At 39.9% G+C, this 18273-nt stretch overlaps 1 long non-coding RNA gene across 1 annotated transcript in view; it reads left to right on the top strand.

Annotated features, from left to right (window-relative positions):
- LOC149142711 (uncharacterized) overlaps positions 1-17380 on the top strand; it is a 53009-nt gene extending 35629 nt beyond the window's left edge. The window contains exon 3 of the long non-coding RNA XR_016264735.1: positions 17295-17380. This is a non-coding gene — a long non-coding RNA (uncharacterized LOC149142711). The remainder of the gene's footprint in view (positions 1-17294) is intronic.
- Positions 17381-18273: the final 893 nt, after the last annotated feature.

The raw sequence follows: 18273 nt of genomic DNA, 5'->3' as shown, positions 1-18273 counted from the left end.
ATGGGTACAACTATGGGGCCGACTGGGCATGGTGAACCAGGTGCACCTTGTCCAATAGGTGAATCTCAAGAAATCTCTGAACACCTCTAGGGATTCATGGAATGCTGTCTACTGCTGTGGAGGCCCATGGCTCTCTACACACACCCTACATGTGCCAATGTAGCCCTCTGGAGAGTTGGGATCCCGTATAGGGAGAACAAACCCAAAATGGAGACCATCTGTAATCTTGCATAAGATCCAATGCGTCCCCTAGCCTTCCAGTACAACCAGTTATTTAAAGGAATCGAGTTAAAGAGCTTACAAACCATGGACAACAGGTGGGCACTTCATAATGGCATGCCCTTCCATAGTGGGCTTTGGCATGTGCTAATGTCTCCAAGCTCCAAAGGGGGTTAACCAAGTATCTTATTAGGTGGTTTCTACCTTTAGAGGGGATAGTATGTCCAAGGTACATCCTTCAAATGGTGGTGGCATGTGATAAAGAGATGAATGGAATAGGGAATGAAAGGGGCAATCCTGGGCCACATGTCAGGGTACAAGGGTAGCTAATAAAGGGAAGCCCACACTTGGGTATATAATGTATAGGAGGGAGCAATCGTGGTGCACGAGATACCCTGACCTTGATTTTTCCACCCTTCTTTATATGCCTTTTGCCTTTTATGATTTTTCTTTGATTAACTGCTCGGGGCTCAAAGGATAAGAGCATGATGTGTAAGGTATAGCAGTGGATACCCCTTTTAAGGTAGGGCGGTTCATTGCCCACTAGGGGTTGGGACAATCATGGGTTCCAGAATGATAAAGGAGGCTCATCTAGGGCCTATAGGAACCAGGGTGATGGCCATGGGTATGGGGTAGAGCTCATGCATTTGGCTTTTGCCCACGTGCTAAATGTGTTTGTCCCGACCATCTTTTGCATTTTGTGGTACATTTTCCTATTGAATGTGGCCAATTATGCTTTTACTTTCTTTTTAGCTGCATCAAACTTCGGGGCATCGTTTCAAGCCTGACCCAAGGTGTGGGCAAGGGGGAAGGGGAGGCCAACCCTATGTGGACCCAGTGGGGAAATGTGGACCCAGGTGGGAAGAATAATGAATGGAAGGGGAGTAATGTATGTGGATGAGGGAGTGGGACCACACAACCAAAATCGGGGTTTCCCATGTAGTACCTGTTACTGCTCAAACTAGCAGGGGACCTAAGGGGGATCCCTAAAGGGCAAATGCTAGGCCAAGGGCAACAAATGGAGACTTAGCCCACTGTCACCTCAACTAAGGCTCCCTTCTATATACGGACTTTCACCGATGGAAGGAGACCCGATATGTATGGAGTCACTAATGAATGATAAGTCAGTGGATATGAGTGAACCACACCCTTTCCGAGAAGGTTTGAAGGATGAAGTTTGCTTTCTTTCTAAGCAAGGTACTATGTATTTCTAGGGAAAGGAAGAGGATTTTGAGGGTTAGGTTTATAGGAATCGACTTGTAAAGGAGTTCCCCAATCCCTAAAATCCTTGTTAGAATTGGTATCCCGGATGGTTTTTGAAGAATGGTCTTTTGAAGGAAGGGGACCACACGGGGCCAAGTGGACCTGGTCTAGGATATGAAGAAGGTATGAAGCAACCAATGATATTCTTACCCTAGATAAGGTGAGCGAAAGGATCAAGAAAATAATTTCATTTGAAGATGTTGTCTTGACCTTATGAGGTACTGGCCTTGGGAATGGCAAGGCAAGTTTTGATACCGAAGCTAGGGCTTGACTTTTCTTCCAACTCCACTATCGGAATGGCTTCAAAATTGGAAGAGGGCTAGAGGAAAGGCCAACACAAAATATCTTAGGAGATTGATTTTTTTTGATAGCTAGCTTGTCGGGAAATTGATGCCCTAGTCACCCCAATGTGGTTAGTCCTCGAAGGATGTGAGAAAATGTGGATTTTGTTAAATTTGGAAACTAGGGCCAAACTTCACCTTGGATAACTCATATGGGGTAGCTGATATTTTTATTGGATTCCTCTCTCCGAGAGGTGTAGGATTGATCTAAAGATCATCCCATTCTGACATGTACAAATGGAATTATGAATTTACTTTGATTATGGACAAATTGTCAAGGTCAGCTAGCCATCAAAATTGCACCTCAATGTTGCATATAAATACAAGGGGCCTCCTCATTTTGGCATCTCACTCACACTCATTCTTCTCTCTCCTTCGTTGATTGGGTACGAATTTTAGAGGTAGCTCTCCACACGTGCGAAGAAGAGAAGGGTTTTCTGTCCCTACATTGACCAACGTTGACCGAAGTTGCAGGAGGGCTGTTTTGACTTGCGTTGACCTCAATGTTGCACGAAGTGGGGACGAAACGGGGACCTTTTTTGGAAGCGGGGACGTGGAAGCGTCATTTTCCAAAAATCTAGGAAGCGAAGTGTCTGCTATATATATATATATTTATATTTTTTTGCATTTATACTCAAAACAAACATCCCAAATACCAAATTAGTTGTAGAAGACATGAAAACATGCATATTTTTGCATAAATCAAGATAGATATAGCATCCATTGTACATTAATGATTAATTATTCGAGCATCAACCATTTAGATGCATCAACCATCTAGAATCTAGATTCTTCTCCTCTTGTCTAGCCTTTGCCTCTACTTTGATTGTTTAGGGATATTAGTCAATATTGCCCAATTTTGATCAAACTACCTAATTCAAGACTTAAAATATGGTAGAAAAAGCTTAACATGCTTGATTGATGACTTTGACTTGATTGAAAGGTAATTTTTTGCTAAGGGCGTGACAAAGGAGTTCAACAATTAACACCACCAACACTAGGGTACATATAGGGCTTGGTGCTCTTGATTAAATGCTAATCACATACCTTCATACTTGATATAATCTAATGAAATGCCACAATCCCATTGATCCTAAATTCCTGAAAACCGTTAAGTCTGCTGAATTTTGAATAGGATATGAAATTCTATTTTCTCCATATGAAGTCCAATGAGGCTGGAACCACTCTCAAACATCCTCAGTCATTTAAGAATTTAACATTACCATGAGGGAGCATCTGCTATATTTATATTTTTTTTTATATTTTTTTTGCCTTCATTCCTCACCCTAACCCAAGGTGGACCCATCCCAAACAAGCAAACTCACCAAAAAATAAAAATAAAAAATCAATTTTTTTTGGCCGTGCAACGCTTTTTCCGGAAGCGTGTACGGAACTGTACGATTCGCCCTCCGAAGCGTGCTTCGGAGATTCGGAAGCGCGCTTCAGAGGGATGCTACCGGAATTTCCAGGGAGCGTCCAAAACAGGCGGAACCGCGTTTTTGAATTTTGGAGTCGCACTTCCCGGGACGCTTCTTGTACGAATCCGTACGGGACGCGCTTCGGGCCTTTGATTTGGGGGGAGGGGAAGTTTCCTGCAACATTGGTTGACCTGTTTTGACTGCGGTTTTGTGTGGGGGATCTCTGTTTGGGTAGGCCGCATTTCTAGGCACAAAAATCGAGGCTGTTTAATCACTATTTGACCAACGTTGACTGCAGAAGGGTTCGCTGCAACGTTGACTTTCGTTGACCAGATTTGACTAGACTTTTTTGCACTGTTTTTGGGTTGATTTGACTAGTTGTTGGAGGTTGAGTTGACCAAGTTTGACCGAGCTGTTTTGGAGGTCAAAATCTGCCTTGTTGACCAACGTTGACTTTCTGTTACTGCTGTTTGACTGTTGGGTCCCTATAATACTAGTGATTACCCCATTACTATTGTAGTTATACCCTTTATTTATATTGTTGTGACCCTATTACCCCCATATTGTTATTTCTGTGCCCCATAGGATCCCTCTATTGTTATTTTTGTGGCTTTATATTATTATTGTTAGGTCGGCTGGATTATATTGTGACTCCTTAGACTCCTATATATAGAAAGGAAGTTTTGTCATTTGTATCATCCAAGAATTGTTCATTTATGTAATGTAAAGGAGGTTGCCCCCTCGAAGAGGCTGAATTCTAAGGCGTTGATCTTTCTTTTCTATCTTTTCTTGAGCTGGTTTCATAACATTTGGTATCAGAGCTTTGGATTCTAGGGTTTCGCTGCTCCAAACAGGTCATCGTGGCATTTTCGCTATAACTTTTCTTCTGTGACGTTTCAGAAGTCGCAAAAAAAACCCATTTGAGAAGAAATCGCGCTGAACCTTGGGTCCGAATTTCAGATCTTTTCGCGCGATATTTGCGGAGATATGCTCTGAGGAAGTTGGTCTTTTTGCAGACTCCTGAATTACATTCAAAACAGGTGACCTAGGGAAAATCGTCATAACTTTCTCTCTGAGGATCGGATTGAAATTTCGTAAGAAGGTACAGAAAGAGGACGGACTGTAGTTTCTTGTATATCTTTTTCAAAACCAAAGGTCGAAAATTGTACACGTGGCACTTCATACAAGTTCACTCTTCTGGAAAGGTCTATAATCAGGTCATCTTGGGAGATTGTGCATAACTCTTTCTTGGAGAATCCAATTTGGATCAGACTGGTGGCATTGGAAAGAGGACACAGAGAGCTACTACAGGTCACAATTTCAGAACTAGATGATTGGAAAGTACAGAGATACATCAGAGGCAATATCAAGCTCCTACAAGTGAAAAAAGGTGTGTAGATTTTTTTAAATTTTTGCTTAAGCTTGGTTTGAAAATTTATTTTGAAGGAATTCAAAGGGCATAGTAGAGCATTATTATCGGTAACTGATGCCCCGAGGAAAGAAAATGCAAACACCTAGTAAGGAACCTGAAAGCTCTAGCATGACTCATGAAGAAGAGGAAGACATGCAACATGATATATCAAAATTACAAGACCAAGTGCAACAACTGTCCCTTGCACAAAAAGGAACAGAATCTAAGATAGATGGTTTAAAAAAAGATGTAGAAGTTAAGATGGATGGTTTAAAGAAAGGTGTAGAAGCTAAGATGGACTGTTTAAAGAAAGACGTAGAAGCTAAGATGGATGGCATGGAAGCTAAGGTGAATGGCATGGACGCTAAAATTGATGGCATGGATGATAAGATGGAAGAATTGAAGGTAAATATGAATAAGTTGCTACAAGAAATGGTCACTAAGGGTGAAAGAGTACTAAAGGAAACTCATGATGAGAACAAAAGAAATGTTAATCATGATTCCATAGACTCTAATGTTGGATCAAAGACTCACCATGTTCCAAAAATCGATATGAGGAAGTTTGATGGCAAGGATCCCGCCACATGGATATTACAGATGGAGCAATTCTTTGATCTCAATAATGTGCAAAACACACAAAAGGTACGTATGGCAACTTTATATTTGGAACCAAATCAGTTTGTATGGTATCAATGGCTTTGTTCTCGTAAACAATTTATCACTTGGGCAATTTTTACGGAAGAATTGATAGCACATTATGAGGATACAAAAAGCAACACTTTTTTTAGCCAATTGATAAGTCTCAAACAAAAGAGTTCAATAATGGAGCACATTGAGGAGTTCCAAAAATTGAACATAAGGGTAAAAAATATTCCAGAGGAGCATAGGATTGATGTGTTCATAGGGTCTTTAAAGGATAATATCCAACATGATGTGCGCCTTTGGGAACCTGATTCATTAGAGAAGTCAGGTTAGCAAGAAAAATGGAAAGCAAAATTATGGCAACTAGGAAGCATACCATTCACAACTATAAAGACGGAAGTGTTGTTGTCTTCCACAACCTACAAGGTTGACACCACAACAATTGGAAGAAAAAAGAGCAAAAGGGCTTTGTTACAATTGTGATAGCAAATACACAAAAGGTCATAAGTGTGCTGAGAAGAAATTATTCTACATAGATTGTGAAGAGGAAGAAGAAAAGGAGCAAGAAAGGTCAAAAGAAGAGGATATATTCCAGGAACAAAGCCTAGATGAAGAACAAATAAATCCGACCATATCTTGTAATGCATTGGCGGGAATTACCACTCCTCAAACCATCAAGATAGAAGGACAAATCAAGAAGAAAAAGGTAATAGTGTTGATTGATTCAGGAAGCACCCACAATTTTATTCATTGTAGGGTAGCAAAAGAATTGAATTGCTTCCTATATCCAGCACCAGAGTGTCAAGTGATGATTGCAAATGGAGGAACAATAAATTGTTCTGGAAAGTGCCATAATATCAAGCTATCCATGGGAGAATATGTATTGACTAGCCCAATGCTTTCCATTCCAATGGGAGGTGCTGATGTTGTACTAGGAGTCTAATGGCTACAATCCTTGGGTACAATAGCTTTTAATTTTCAAGAACTTTTCATGAAATTTTCTGTGGAAGGAAAGGAAGTTGAATTAAGGGGTATTGTAGGGAAACCAGGAAAGATAATCAGCTCTAATGGCATGACAAAGCTTCTAAAAAAGGAGCAAAGAGGTGTAATTGCACAATTATGTTCGCTAGATGTTTCCACATTGGAATCATCTATTTCTCCAGATCTCCAAAAAGTCCTGGACAATCATTCCAAGGTATTTGAGACTCCCAAAGGTCTCCCACCTATGCGTGATCATGATCATGCTATTCATCTGATTCCAAGAAGTGTTCCTCCAAACATCAGGCCGTACAGATATCCATATGTCCAAAAAAGTGAAATTGAACGTATGGTTGCAGAAATGCTAGAGGCTGGTATAATTCAACCGAGTCAAAGTTCTTTCTCAGCTCCAGTAGTATTGGTGCATAAGAAGGATGGATCATGGCGCATGTGTCCAGATTATAGGGAGCTCAACAAGCTCACTATTAAAGATAAGTTCCCCATTCCTGTCATTGATGAATTACTGGATGAATTGCATGGATCAATTTACTTCACCAAGTTGGATCTTCGTTCGGGATATCATCAAATCAGAATGAAGATTGAAGACATTCCGAAAACGGCATTTAGAACTCATGAGGGTCATTATGAATTTTTGGTCATGCCTTTTGGCCTTACCAATGCACCTTCAACATTTCAAGGTTTGATGAATTCAATTTTCAAACCATTCCTTAGAAAATTTGTGTTGGTATTTCTTGATGATATACTAATCTACAACAAGTCTTGGAAGGATCATGTTGAACATGTTGACAAGGTGCTACAACTATTGGAGGAGAAACAATTATATGCAAAAAGATCCAAATGTTTCTTTGGAGTCCAGGAGGTGGAATATTTGGGTCATATTGTATCTCATGAAGGAGTTAAGGTAGACCCTAGCAAAATTAAAGCCACTAAGGAATGGAAAATCCCCACATCCATAAAGCATCTGCGAGGATTTCTTGGGTTGACAAGGTATTATCGCAAGTTCGTTAAGAATTATGGGAGAATAGCAGCACCTCTAACAACATTATTGAAGAAAGATTCATTTTCATGGACTCCGGAAGCAACAAAGGCCTTTAAACATCTTAAAGAGGCAATGTGCCAAGCACCGGTCTTAGCTACACCGGACTTCACAAAAACCTTTATTGTGGAATGTGATGCTTCAGGAAATGGAATTGGTGCTGTTCTAATGCAAGATGAAAGACCCATTGCTTTTGAAAGTCGTCCAATCAAGGGAAAGTTTTTAAGCAAAGCTATTTATGAGAAGGAAATGTTGGCAATACTCCATGCACTTAAGAAATGGCGACCCTACCTAATGGGAAGACACTTCAAGGTAAAAACGGATCATGATAGCCTTAAATACTTTTTAGAACAAAGATTATCCTCTGAAGAGCAACAAAAGTGGGTCACAAAGATGTTGGGTTATGACTTTGAAATCATCTACAGAAAAGGGAAGCAAAATGTGGTGGCAGATGCACTCTCAAGAAAGGATGAGGATATGGAAGCATTGTTGTGTGCCATTTCTATTATCCAACCAGATTGGATAAACGAAGCAAAGGAGGAATGGAAGAATGACGAAGAAGTGTGGGCACTTATTCGAAAGCTACAACAAGATTCCAGTACTTCTGATACATTTAGCTGGCAAAATGATTCGTTATGGTACAAAGATCGCTTATACCTTTGTAAGAATTCCCAGCTAAAACAAAAGATTCTTATGGAATTGCACACTTCTCCCTTAGGAGGGCACTCAGGATTTTTAAAAACTTACCACAGGGTTAAGAAGGAATTTTTTTGGGATGGCCTTAAATCAGATATTCAAAAGTTTGTGGCGGAATGTTTGGTTTGCCAACAAAATAAAGTTGAAATAATTAAGACATCGGGTCTATTACAACCTTTATCCATTCCAAGCCAACGTTGGGAGGAGGTTCAATGGATTTTATCACAGGTTTACCCAAGTCTGAGGGAAAGAGTGTCATCATAGTGGTAGTTGACAGACTTACCAAGTATGCACACTTTTGTGCATTATCACATCCATTTAAAGCCAATACAGTTTCTACTGCATTTATGGAAACAGTTCAAAAGCTACATGGAAATCCAAAGATTATTGTAAGTGACAGAGATCCCATTTTCACTGGAAATTTTTGGATAGAATTATTTTCTTGTCTTGGTACTCAGTTAGCTCATAGCTCATCTTATCATCCTCAATCTGATGGGCAAACTGAGATAATAAACAAATGTTTGGAAGGATATCTTCGTTGCTTTGTATCTGATAAACAGACACAATGGGTCAAATGGTTGCCTCTCGCTGAATGGTGGTATAACACTTCCTTCCATACAGCAACAAAAATGACCCCATTTATGGCACTTTATGGGTACCAACCACCATCAATCACATCATATTTAAGAGAAAATTCTAAGGTTCAGGCAGTGGAACATCACATCGAACATCAACAACAAGTCCTCCAACTCTTAAAGGATAACCTCGTGTTGGCACAAAATAGAATGAAACAACAGGCAGATCAACATCGCAGTGAAAGAAGTTTTGATGTAGGTGATTGGGTATTCCTACGGCTACAACCATATAAGCAAATGTCCCTAAAGCAAGCTAAGAAGGATAATAAATTATCACCAAAGTATTATGGTTCGTACAAGGTGTTGGAAAAGATTGGTACTATGGCATACAAATTGGAGCTTCCTGCAGCTTCTCGATTGCACCCAGTTTTCCATGTTTCATGTTTAAAGAAGGTTATAGGCGACAAGCTCCCAGTTCAAACAATATTGCCAGAACTTGACGAGGAAGGAAAAATTATATTGGAACCGGAAGCAGTCACAGAAACAAGAACTCGACAGCTACGAAATCGATCAATTTCAGAGTATCTTATCAAGTGGAAGAACTTATCCGCTGAAGATTCCACATGGGAGGATGAGAATTTTATGCAGAAGTATCCAGAACTGCTCAAGCGTTGAGGACAACACTTTTTTGAAGGAGAGGGGCATGTTGGGTCCCTATAATACTAGTGATTACCCCATTACTATTGTAGTTATACCCCTTATTTATATTGTTGTGCCCCTATTACCCCCATATTGTTATTTCTGTGCCCCATAGAATCCCTTTATTGTTATTTTTGTGGCTTTATATTATTATTGTTAGGTCGGCTGGATTATATTGTGACTCCTTAGACTCCTATATATAGAAAGGAGGTTTTGTCATTTGTATCATCCAAGAATTGTTCATTTATGTAATGTAAAGGAGGTTGCCCCCTCGAAGAGGCTGAATTCTAAGGCGTTGATCTTTCTTTTCTATCTTTTCTTGAGCTGGTTTCATAACATTGACTGGTCAGATTTCACTTTGATTGGGCAAGTGAATATTGTATATTGTACTCTCTCTCTGTGTTGAACTTTTGAAGAATTATAAGAAGAATTGATCAAGGGTTTCCCCACATTTGGGTTTGTCCCTGGCTGGTGCCATATCTTGTGTCCTCTTGTCTTGGCTTGTCTTCTACTATTATTGTTTATGTTCTATCTGCATTTTACTATCATGTTGATGTGATTGCTAAACTGGATATTGATATTGGGCTAATAAGAAAATTGAAGTGAAATTGCTCTTAAGCATAAAACATACCATTGTTATCTAAAATTAACATAGTGACCACCCTTGGTAGAACAGTGCCTTAATCTTTGGGAGAATGGAGTCTATGTTGAGTAAGAGTAGGATTTCTTGGTTTCCAGTCAAGGAGGCCTTAAGATCACTTCGTTTCCCTTCTAGGTCAAGGAGAAGCAACCTTGTGGCTTTTAAACTTCGATGTGCAAGAGAAATGGCTTGTCAAGGTCAAATTTTACCCCTGGGAGATTTCACTCCTGTTACATGGCCCATACATTGAAGGAAATGCTATAATAGAGACAAATTCTACAATATTAAGCAGTAAATGCATGCAACAATTATGCCCTAGAATAGCGAAAATCCTAGTCCAACATATATGACAAAAGTAAACAAGAATAACATCAAAAGCACGTACTTACATGTAATAGAGTATATCCAGCCATTCACAATTGACAATAAAGAAGCTCCAAGAGAAGATAGACCAATATCCATACATCAAAACTCATCCATAAATCTCCAATTCATCCTTAGAAAAAGTGTGAAAATCTCAAGAGAGAGATAAGAGATCCAAAACCAAAGTGATGATGAGAAATGAACTCATCTCACTCCTATTTATACACAACTTAGGAGTTCGAATTAGCCTCCTTGGCCTACATAAGCCCCAAAAATAAAATAATGTGCTAATAATACAATTTTTGGTGACAAGCCCACCAAACTAGCTCATAAATGAAAAAGTAAGCCTCTCAAGAGGTCAAATAATAATCTATGCATGTCGTAGGGCCCTCTAAGAGGCCTAATGAGGTCCATGGGTGCCACAATGAAGAATATGACCCTCAAAAGCAGTGGACAAGGGGTTGGCCCCTTGTAATAACTTGTGGTGCCCCAAATGACATGTGGGGGCACACAGGTGTCTTCATGGGTCTCCAAACAAATAGAAGATGCTGTAGATTGTTTGCAAGGCTAGGATGGTGGTGTAGGTGATGCCACACCATCGTGCAAGTCTTGGATCATCTGCCAAGTGTATGGTGTAGATCTGGGGTCAGCTGGGCATGATGGATCAGGTGCATCCTCTTCGTCCAATAAGTGAACCACGAGCAATCTCTGAATGGCTTTGGGGATCCATGGAGTGTAATCTGCTATTGTGGAAGGCCCATGACTCTCAATGCTCACCCTACACAAGCCAATGTAGCCCTCTGGAGGATTAGGACCCTGTATAGGGAGACCAAACCCAATTGAAAACCATCTACAATCTTGCATAAGATCCAATGCCTTCCCTAGCCTTCCAATACAACAAGTCATTAGAGAAATCGAGTAAATGAGCTTGCCTAATCATGGACCACAGGTGGGGACTTCATAATGGCATGCCCTTCCATAATGGGTGATGTGCCAGTGTCTCCTAAACTCCAAATGGGGTTAATCAAGTGCCCTCTTAGGTGGTTTCTACTTCTAAAGGGGATAATATAGTCAAGTTACATCCTTCAATGGTGGTGGCATGTGGTAGATAGGTGAATGAAGTAGGGAATGAGAAGGGGCAACCTTGGGTCACATGCTGGGGTACAAGGGTAGATGATAAGAGGGAAGCCCACACTTGGGTTTATAATGTATAGGATGGAGCAATCATGGTACATGATGTGCCCTGACCTTGATTTTTCCACCCTTCTTTCATACCTTTTGCCTTTTTTATGAGTTTGTTTGATTGACTGCTCGGGGCTCAAGGGGTTAGAGCATGATGTGTAAGATATAGTAGTGGAATCCCCCTTTCTAAGGTGGGGCGGTTCATCGCCCACCAGGGGTTGGGACAACCATGGGCTCCTAGAACTTGTAGGAACCAGGGGGATGGTCATGATGATGGGGTAGAGCTCATGTACTGGCTTTTGCCCACGTGCTAAATGTTTTTGTCCTGACCATCTTTTGCATTTTGTGGTACTTTTCTTGTTAAATGTGGCCATACATGCTTTTAATTTTCTTTTCAGTTGCATCAACCTCTGGGCTTCATTCTAGGCCATGACCCAAGGTGTGGGCAAAGGGAAGGAGCAAGCTAACCCTATGTGGACCCAATGGAGGGATGTGGACACAAGTGGGAAATATGATGAATGGGGCAGTAATGGATGGAAAGAGGGTAATATAAGCGGATAAGGGAGCGGACCATGCAACCAAAATCAAGGTTTTCTGTGAAATACCATCCCTAGAATTAAATGGTCAATAAAAGAGATCCCATGGGACTAGAATCCAAGGTTAATTCCTAAAAGGGGTCTAGGGGAGAGAAGCATAGACCTAGTCCATTCTTTCCTTCGAATCCCCCCATTAATCCATGCCCAAAAGTGTCCATGATAAGCAAACTACAATATTCAATTTCAAAATGACAAGGCATACCTTTAGATTCAGGAGGCCCACCTTCAAACGTACAATTAGGGCAGATGGGCGAGGGACCACATGGCTGACTTAGGTGGCAGAGAAAAGGCACAATGAGCTAGCTGATGGCTGTAAGGGGCTGCTGGCTAAGGACCGTCTTGGAGAGAATTTTTCTCCTAGGGGAATATTACCCACAAAATGGTGGGCAATAGTACCACCCCAAAACCCAAAGGTTAGTAAACGAGATCCCACAGGACTAAGATCCAAGGGTAACATCCAAAAGAGGTCTAGGGGACAGAAGCACAAACCTAGCCCACTCTTTTCGTCAAATCCCCCCATTAATCCATGCCCAAAAGTGTCCATGATAAGCAAACTACAATACTCAATTACCAAATGACAAGGCATACCTTTAGGTTTGGGAGGCCCACCTTCAAACATACGATCATGACAGATGGGTGAGGGACCACATGGCTGGCTTAGGTGGCGGAGAAATGGCACAACGAGCTAGTTGGTGGCTGCAAGGGGCTGTCGGCTGAGGACCATCTTGGATAAAATTTTCTCCTAGGGATATCACCCACAAAATGGTGGGTAATAGGTGCCATATGTGGGCAAGCCGATTTGATCAAATATGAGGCCGACTAGCACTTGTGGAGGCTTCTTATAAGTACATAACAAATGATGCATTTTGATGTTTGGATTTCACTATTCTTGTCTTGGAACTTCTTTACTACAATTGTGATGGATGGATACACTCGCATTCTTTTGTAAGTGCAATTTTGATGCTATTTCATTGGTGCTGCATGTCTAATGTATGGAATACATTGTGATAATCTTATTATTGTGCCCTAATGTGATGCGGAATTCTTAAAAGAACTGGATTATTGTATTAGTGCATGCATTATTCATTTGAGAATGCAAATGAATGTTCCTAAGGGTTGGTTTTAATTGTGCAACCATGAAACTCCATCATCTTTGCTAGAAGAAGTATAAATTCTTGTGTTGCTGGGTAGCTGCTTCATTAGGGCTTGCGAAAAGCTGCATAGGACTCCTTGAAAGAGCAAAGTTCCTTCATCAAGGTTATTCTTGACTCCATTTCTCCCAATTGGCTAGGCACTAATCCTCATCCTAGTTGAGCATACCCGACTTCTTCATTTCTCTCTCTTCTTCGTTTTTCTGCCCTAACTTGGAAGGACTCCTACAACCTATTGCGAAATGGATTAGGGTGGTCCATTTGTAAAGCACTTTGGTTAGCGACTACCTTGGGTTTTTCTCTAGGTGCCCTTAAATTCTGAAGCTCATCCTGTGGCTAGATTTGGAGAAACCTCAAGCCCTAGCTCCAACATCATTTCTCCTCCTAGGCCTCTTAGTTAGCGCCTATCCTAGGGTCATTTACTCTTGAAAACTTGTTGGAAGTTCACCTCTCTTTAACCCTTTCTTCTCATCCTTGCTTGATTTGGTCATATTGTTGATGATTATACCAAACCCTAGGCTTGGCTTGGATCCCCTAGGTCTCTCTCGTGGTCCCAAATCTTGCATGATCTCTACCTCACAAAAACCCTAAGAGGAATCCTTCACATCTTTAGGAAGCTTTGATCTAGGTACACCTTTTGTTTTGAATATCCCTTCATCCTAGGTTTAGGCATCCCTATAAGCCTTTCTTGGAGAGCCCTTACATTGCTTTTGAAGCGAGCAAGTCATTATGTGAGCCTCTCCTTTGAATGGGCTTTGGAAATCACTTTGTACCTTGTCAATGATCCCACGAGCCTTGTGATTTCCTTCATACCGGGACTGCTCCCATCGATGAAAGTCCGTAAAGAGTAGGGGACATCGACTAAGGTGACAGTGGGTCCTTGTCCCGTTGTTGCCATTTGGTCTAGTAGTTGTCCTTTAGGTACCCCTTCTAGGACCTCTTCTAGATTGTGTCGTAACAAGATCTTTGCCACCTTATACAAAATCTACTTCTGTAGTGTTGGCCATCTGTATAGTGAATTGAAAAGGCATCCACATTCTAAATGATTTCAGAGAGGAGCCTGTGAAAAGAAATCATAGGTATGCACTACTGGGCTACCTTTTCATCCATAATACTATGTGGGGTTTCAATAATATCTCTTTGGTGGCATCAACAGTTAATTCCTTTCCTTCTGTACAGTTAAACTTACACATTATTGATTTATTTCCCTGTAATTCAAAATGGCCCTTTTTCCTTTTGTGGGATAATACTTACAAGTTTCCTTACCTATAATACATCCAACTGGTCTGTCATGAGGCTGATTCAATAGTTCAATTGCTGTTCTGTATCATAGGTCACAGGCAAACTATCCCTTGAACCTGGTATCTTCTGTGCATTAAACTGGCAGCTGTATTACCAAGTTGATTGGGCATATTATGATTGACCTAGACTCATCTAGGATTTTTTGGCAAGGAAGGAATGTGCTCTGCACACAGAAATGAGAAATAAAAGTATGCTTGCTGTACACTATGGGCCAATACTTGGCTTTGTGAACTATAATCCTTGTGTTGCATAACCGCTTCATAAGATTACCCCTATCCAATGGTGGCTGCAGAGGAACCTTTTCCAGACATCTCATAACAGGCTATTTTAGTAGCATGTACAAGTGGACCCCTCCAGGATCAGCTATGGGTGTAATAGTCCACCACTGCCATTTCTTTGTCTATGCTATCATTTACTACTGCTGTGTAAAATGTGCTAGGTGTGACTCATCCCACATCTGTAGCTCTATTTTCAACTGAGATACAGATCTTATCCACAACCAAATCTCTCCCCTGTGAATTAGATACCAACCCAATGGCCAGAGTGTTAAGGAGATTGACCCAAGCTATCTTTACACAGCTAGCAGATTCTTATGTGGGTTATCGGGAGTGATAACTTGTAAATGATCTATCTTTTCATTTAGGAGAATCCATATGAATGTAATGTGAATGGTCAATGAAGAAATCTGTTTTATAAACCCGAAAAATATGAAATCTCTGTATTTCAAACTGTAGAACAGGTCTTAGCTCAGAGCCCCCTCAATTATCAGAATGGCACATTGGAGAACATATAAATAATAGTTACTCCTCCCTACCAACAGAAGACATGCCAAACAAACTTATTAATGTAAATGTTGGTCCTAACAGAATTGGAAAATATAAGTCGGCTCCAAAATATTTGACAAATCAAGTCGTCTCACCATTCATTATAATTGTTCTTCTTACAGGCTGGCGAATATTTCTTGAGAATATGTAGAGCTGCTATTTTTCTTGTACTTGTTGCATTGATCCATGTGAATAATGTGTATGATGTTCCCTGTACCTGCGCCCTGTTTTATATTACTGTTACATGGCTCAAATGAGCTATATGTCATTTCTCAGCTGTGTAATCCTCTCCTTCACTTACAATAATTATTTTGACAAATAAAATCACAATGAATGAGGTCCATTTATGGACCTCTTAGCTCAATCATTTTTGAAAAAACACAAAATTTGCTTTCTTTGTTTCACTTTTTGAATGAAAACATTAACAAAATATGCTTTGCACATCTCCTCATTGAATTTGAAAAATCTCACCTTTCTCTAGACTCTTGAAGACATTTAGTAAAAGCTTCCACTCTCTCATTAAAACAATTTGATCCCTTTTCCATGTGATTAAATAATTAAATGAAAATGTGATAATCTAATCATTTCACAACTTATGTCTTTGAAGTCATAATCTTTGAAAACTTACTCGGAGATATGATTTAGATCCATGCCAAGCGTCGGCTTAAGACAAAAACCAGTAACAATGATGCTATTCAACTCCTCACTTTTCCATGCAAAGGAAGCTCAGACCACCCCTCAGTTGCTAGTTAGGCACCATGCCCAACACCTACACCTACCAAATGTATAAACCTACTATTTAAATTCGTGTATAAAAAGACAGTCTTCCCAAAAAAACAGAAAAGCACAAAAGTACAACTTTGGGCCAAACAACATACTGGGGCCATAATTACAAAAAAGCACAAAAGCAGAGGAAAAAGTCCCAACCTGGATCTGAGTGAAAACAGTCCCATTGGACTCACCTTTTCACCAAGATCAAGAGGAAGTAGTAAAATCTGATGTGTAGGTCCCTGATGGTTCGAATATCGGAAAATTCAGGACGGCCCAAAATAGCAGTTTCGGGGAAACTGATGAAGCTGAATATAAAAGGTCCCCTGATGGATGGTTATGCCATGAAGTGTCCAGAAATAGACCAGTGTGACTGAGTTTCAGTGTACCTTAACCCTTCAGTAGCAAGAAGTGCTACTGGGGTTAACAGACACAAAAGTACATCAAGTGACAATGTATGTCTGGGAGTGCCGAAGGCATCTCCTGCGAAGGAAAAAGAGAAAAATAACAAAACAAAAGGGTCGATCCAAATAGGTAAACCCTAGACATGAAGTATAGAACAATCCAGTTTAGAATGACTGTAAGAACAAGCACTCCTGTTGCAGAGAGGGTTGGGTGGGCCACAAGAACTGGCCAAGAAAGAAATTAGATTCTAATCTCCATCAGCATCAGATGAGGAGCCTATAGCCCTGTTAAACACCACGGAAGCACCAATGCTGAGCTTGATGATATCTTATGTACAGTGGGATTGACAAAATCGCACGAAGTGACAAATTTAAGATGAGGGGGAAAATGAAGAGGGAAACCAAAAAATCAGAAAAGAAAATTTCTATACAAGGTTATTTTGTCATTTTTATTTGGTATTTTCTTATCAGTCTGATTCATCCTTTTTTAGGTCATTTGTTTTGTTTCTGTTCTGAACTTAGCTACTTTTGATCTTCTCAGTGACACCTAGTTTAACTTTATGGAAACTGCAAAAGAATTGTGAGGTTAAGTTCTTTTCTATTCTACTCCCAGATTCTATTTAAGAAGTAAAAAAAGAAAATGAGTACTGTTTTGCATCTGGTTTCATTTATCTTGTTTGGTATAGATTACCTGTAAATAATCCATGAATTGGCTTGATTGTTTTTACTATTTATTAATGGTTGGAAAGATGATTGATTTTCCAGGTTTTTAAGTTGGGTGATACTATTATACTAAAAATACTGTTACATATTTTAAAATGCTAAGGGTCAAAGGGGGCTTCCATATATTCGACATCTAGGCATTGGTATTGCGGGAGAAACTCCAAACTCTACAGAAATTCTTACAGAATCTCTTAATGTTCAGAAGACTGATTTCGAAAGGATGGAAATACTATCTGGCCTAGGGGATGAGCAATGGTCGAATAGAATAATTTCTGAACTGCAAAACCTGGCTGATAAATTGAGAGAAGAATTTGCAAATGAACTTGAGGAAAGAGACAGTCATTCTTCTTTACAAGAATCTCTAGAGGGAATCTGAGGCAGCATTGGCTTCCATGAAGTGTGAAATGAAGCACATTAAAGCAGAGCTTGAAGCATTGAAGCAAAGACAGTTCGACAAAGGTAGCTTGCAATAATTTGAGGTTTGATTATATAAAGCTGAATATTGTTTTAGTAATTGTCTTTACAAAAAAGTTTTCTCCCTTCTGCACTTAGCAATGCATAAACATGTCATTTGTCACTAGATAAGGTGAGTATTAAAGGCTTTCTTATGAATTTTTTTATAATTTCTGTCATGATTATTTTCACATATCCTTGATAAGGTGAGAAGCAAAGGATTTTTGCTGTAATTTTTTTCCATTTTATTCTGTTGATATTGTATTTTGAATTTCTTTCCTTATTGGTCCCTGCCTGTTAAAGAAATGCACCTAGAGATCTGGTCAATATCAGCTTTGTAATCTTCTTTCCTTTCTATCGTTGCATCAGAAAAGTTTTGTGATTAATATTTTATTAATGGTTTCTTATGATTTATCCTATTTGTAATGGTTGAACAGATGCGCATGATTCAAGTGTTGGAGGATGTGAGACATCTGAGCACAGGGGCACAGTAAACTGTTCTCTGGAGTTAAGTTCGAGTCCAAAAAATAATATGGACCAGACTGCCATACGAATTTCACATGGGAAA

Source organism: Pinus tabuliformis, chromosome X (genome assembly GCF_031772625.1).
Source record: "Pinus tabuliformis cultivar Carrire ecotype Pingquan chromosome X, CPIR1, whole genome shotgun sequence".
Taxonomy (NCBI): domain Eukaryota; kingdom Viridiplantae; phylum Streptophyta; class Pinopsida; order Pinales; family Pinaceae; genus Pinus; species Pinus tabuliformis.
This window is presented reverse-complemented; position numbering and strand designations above follow the sequence as displayed.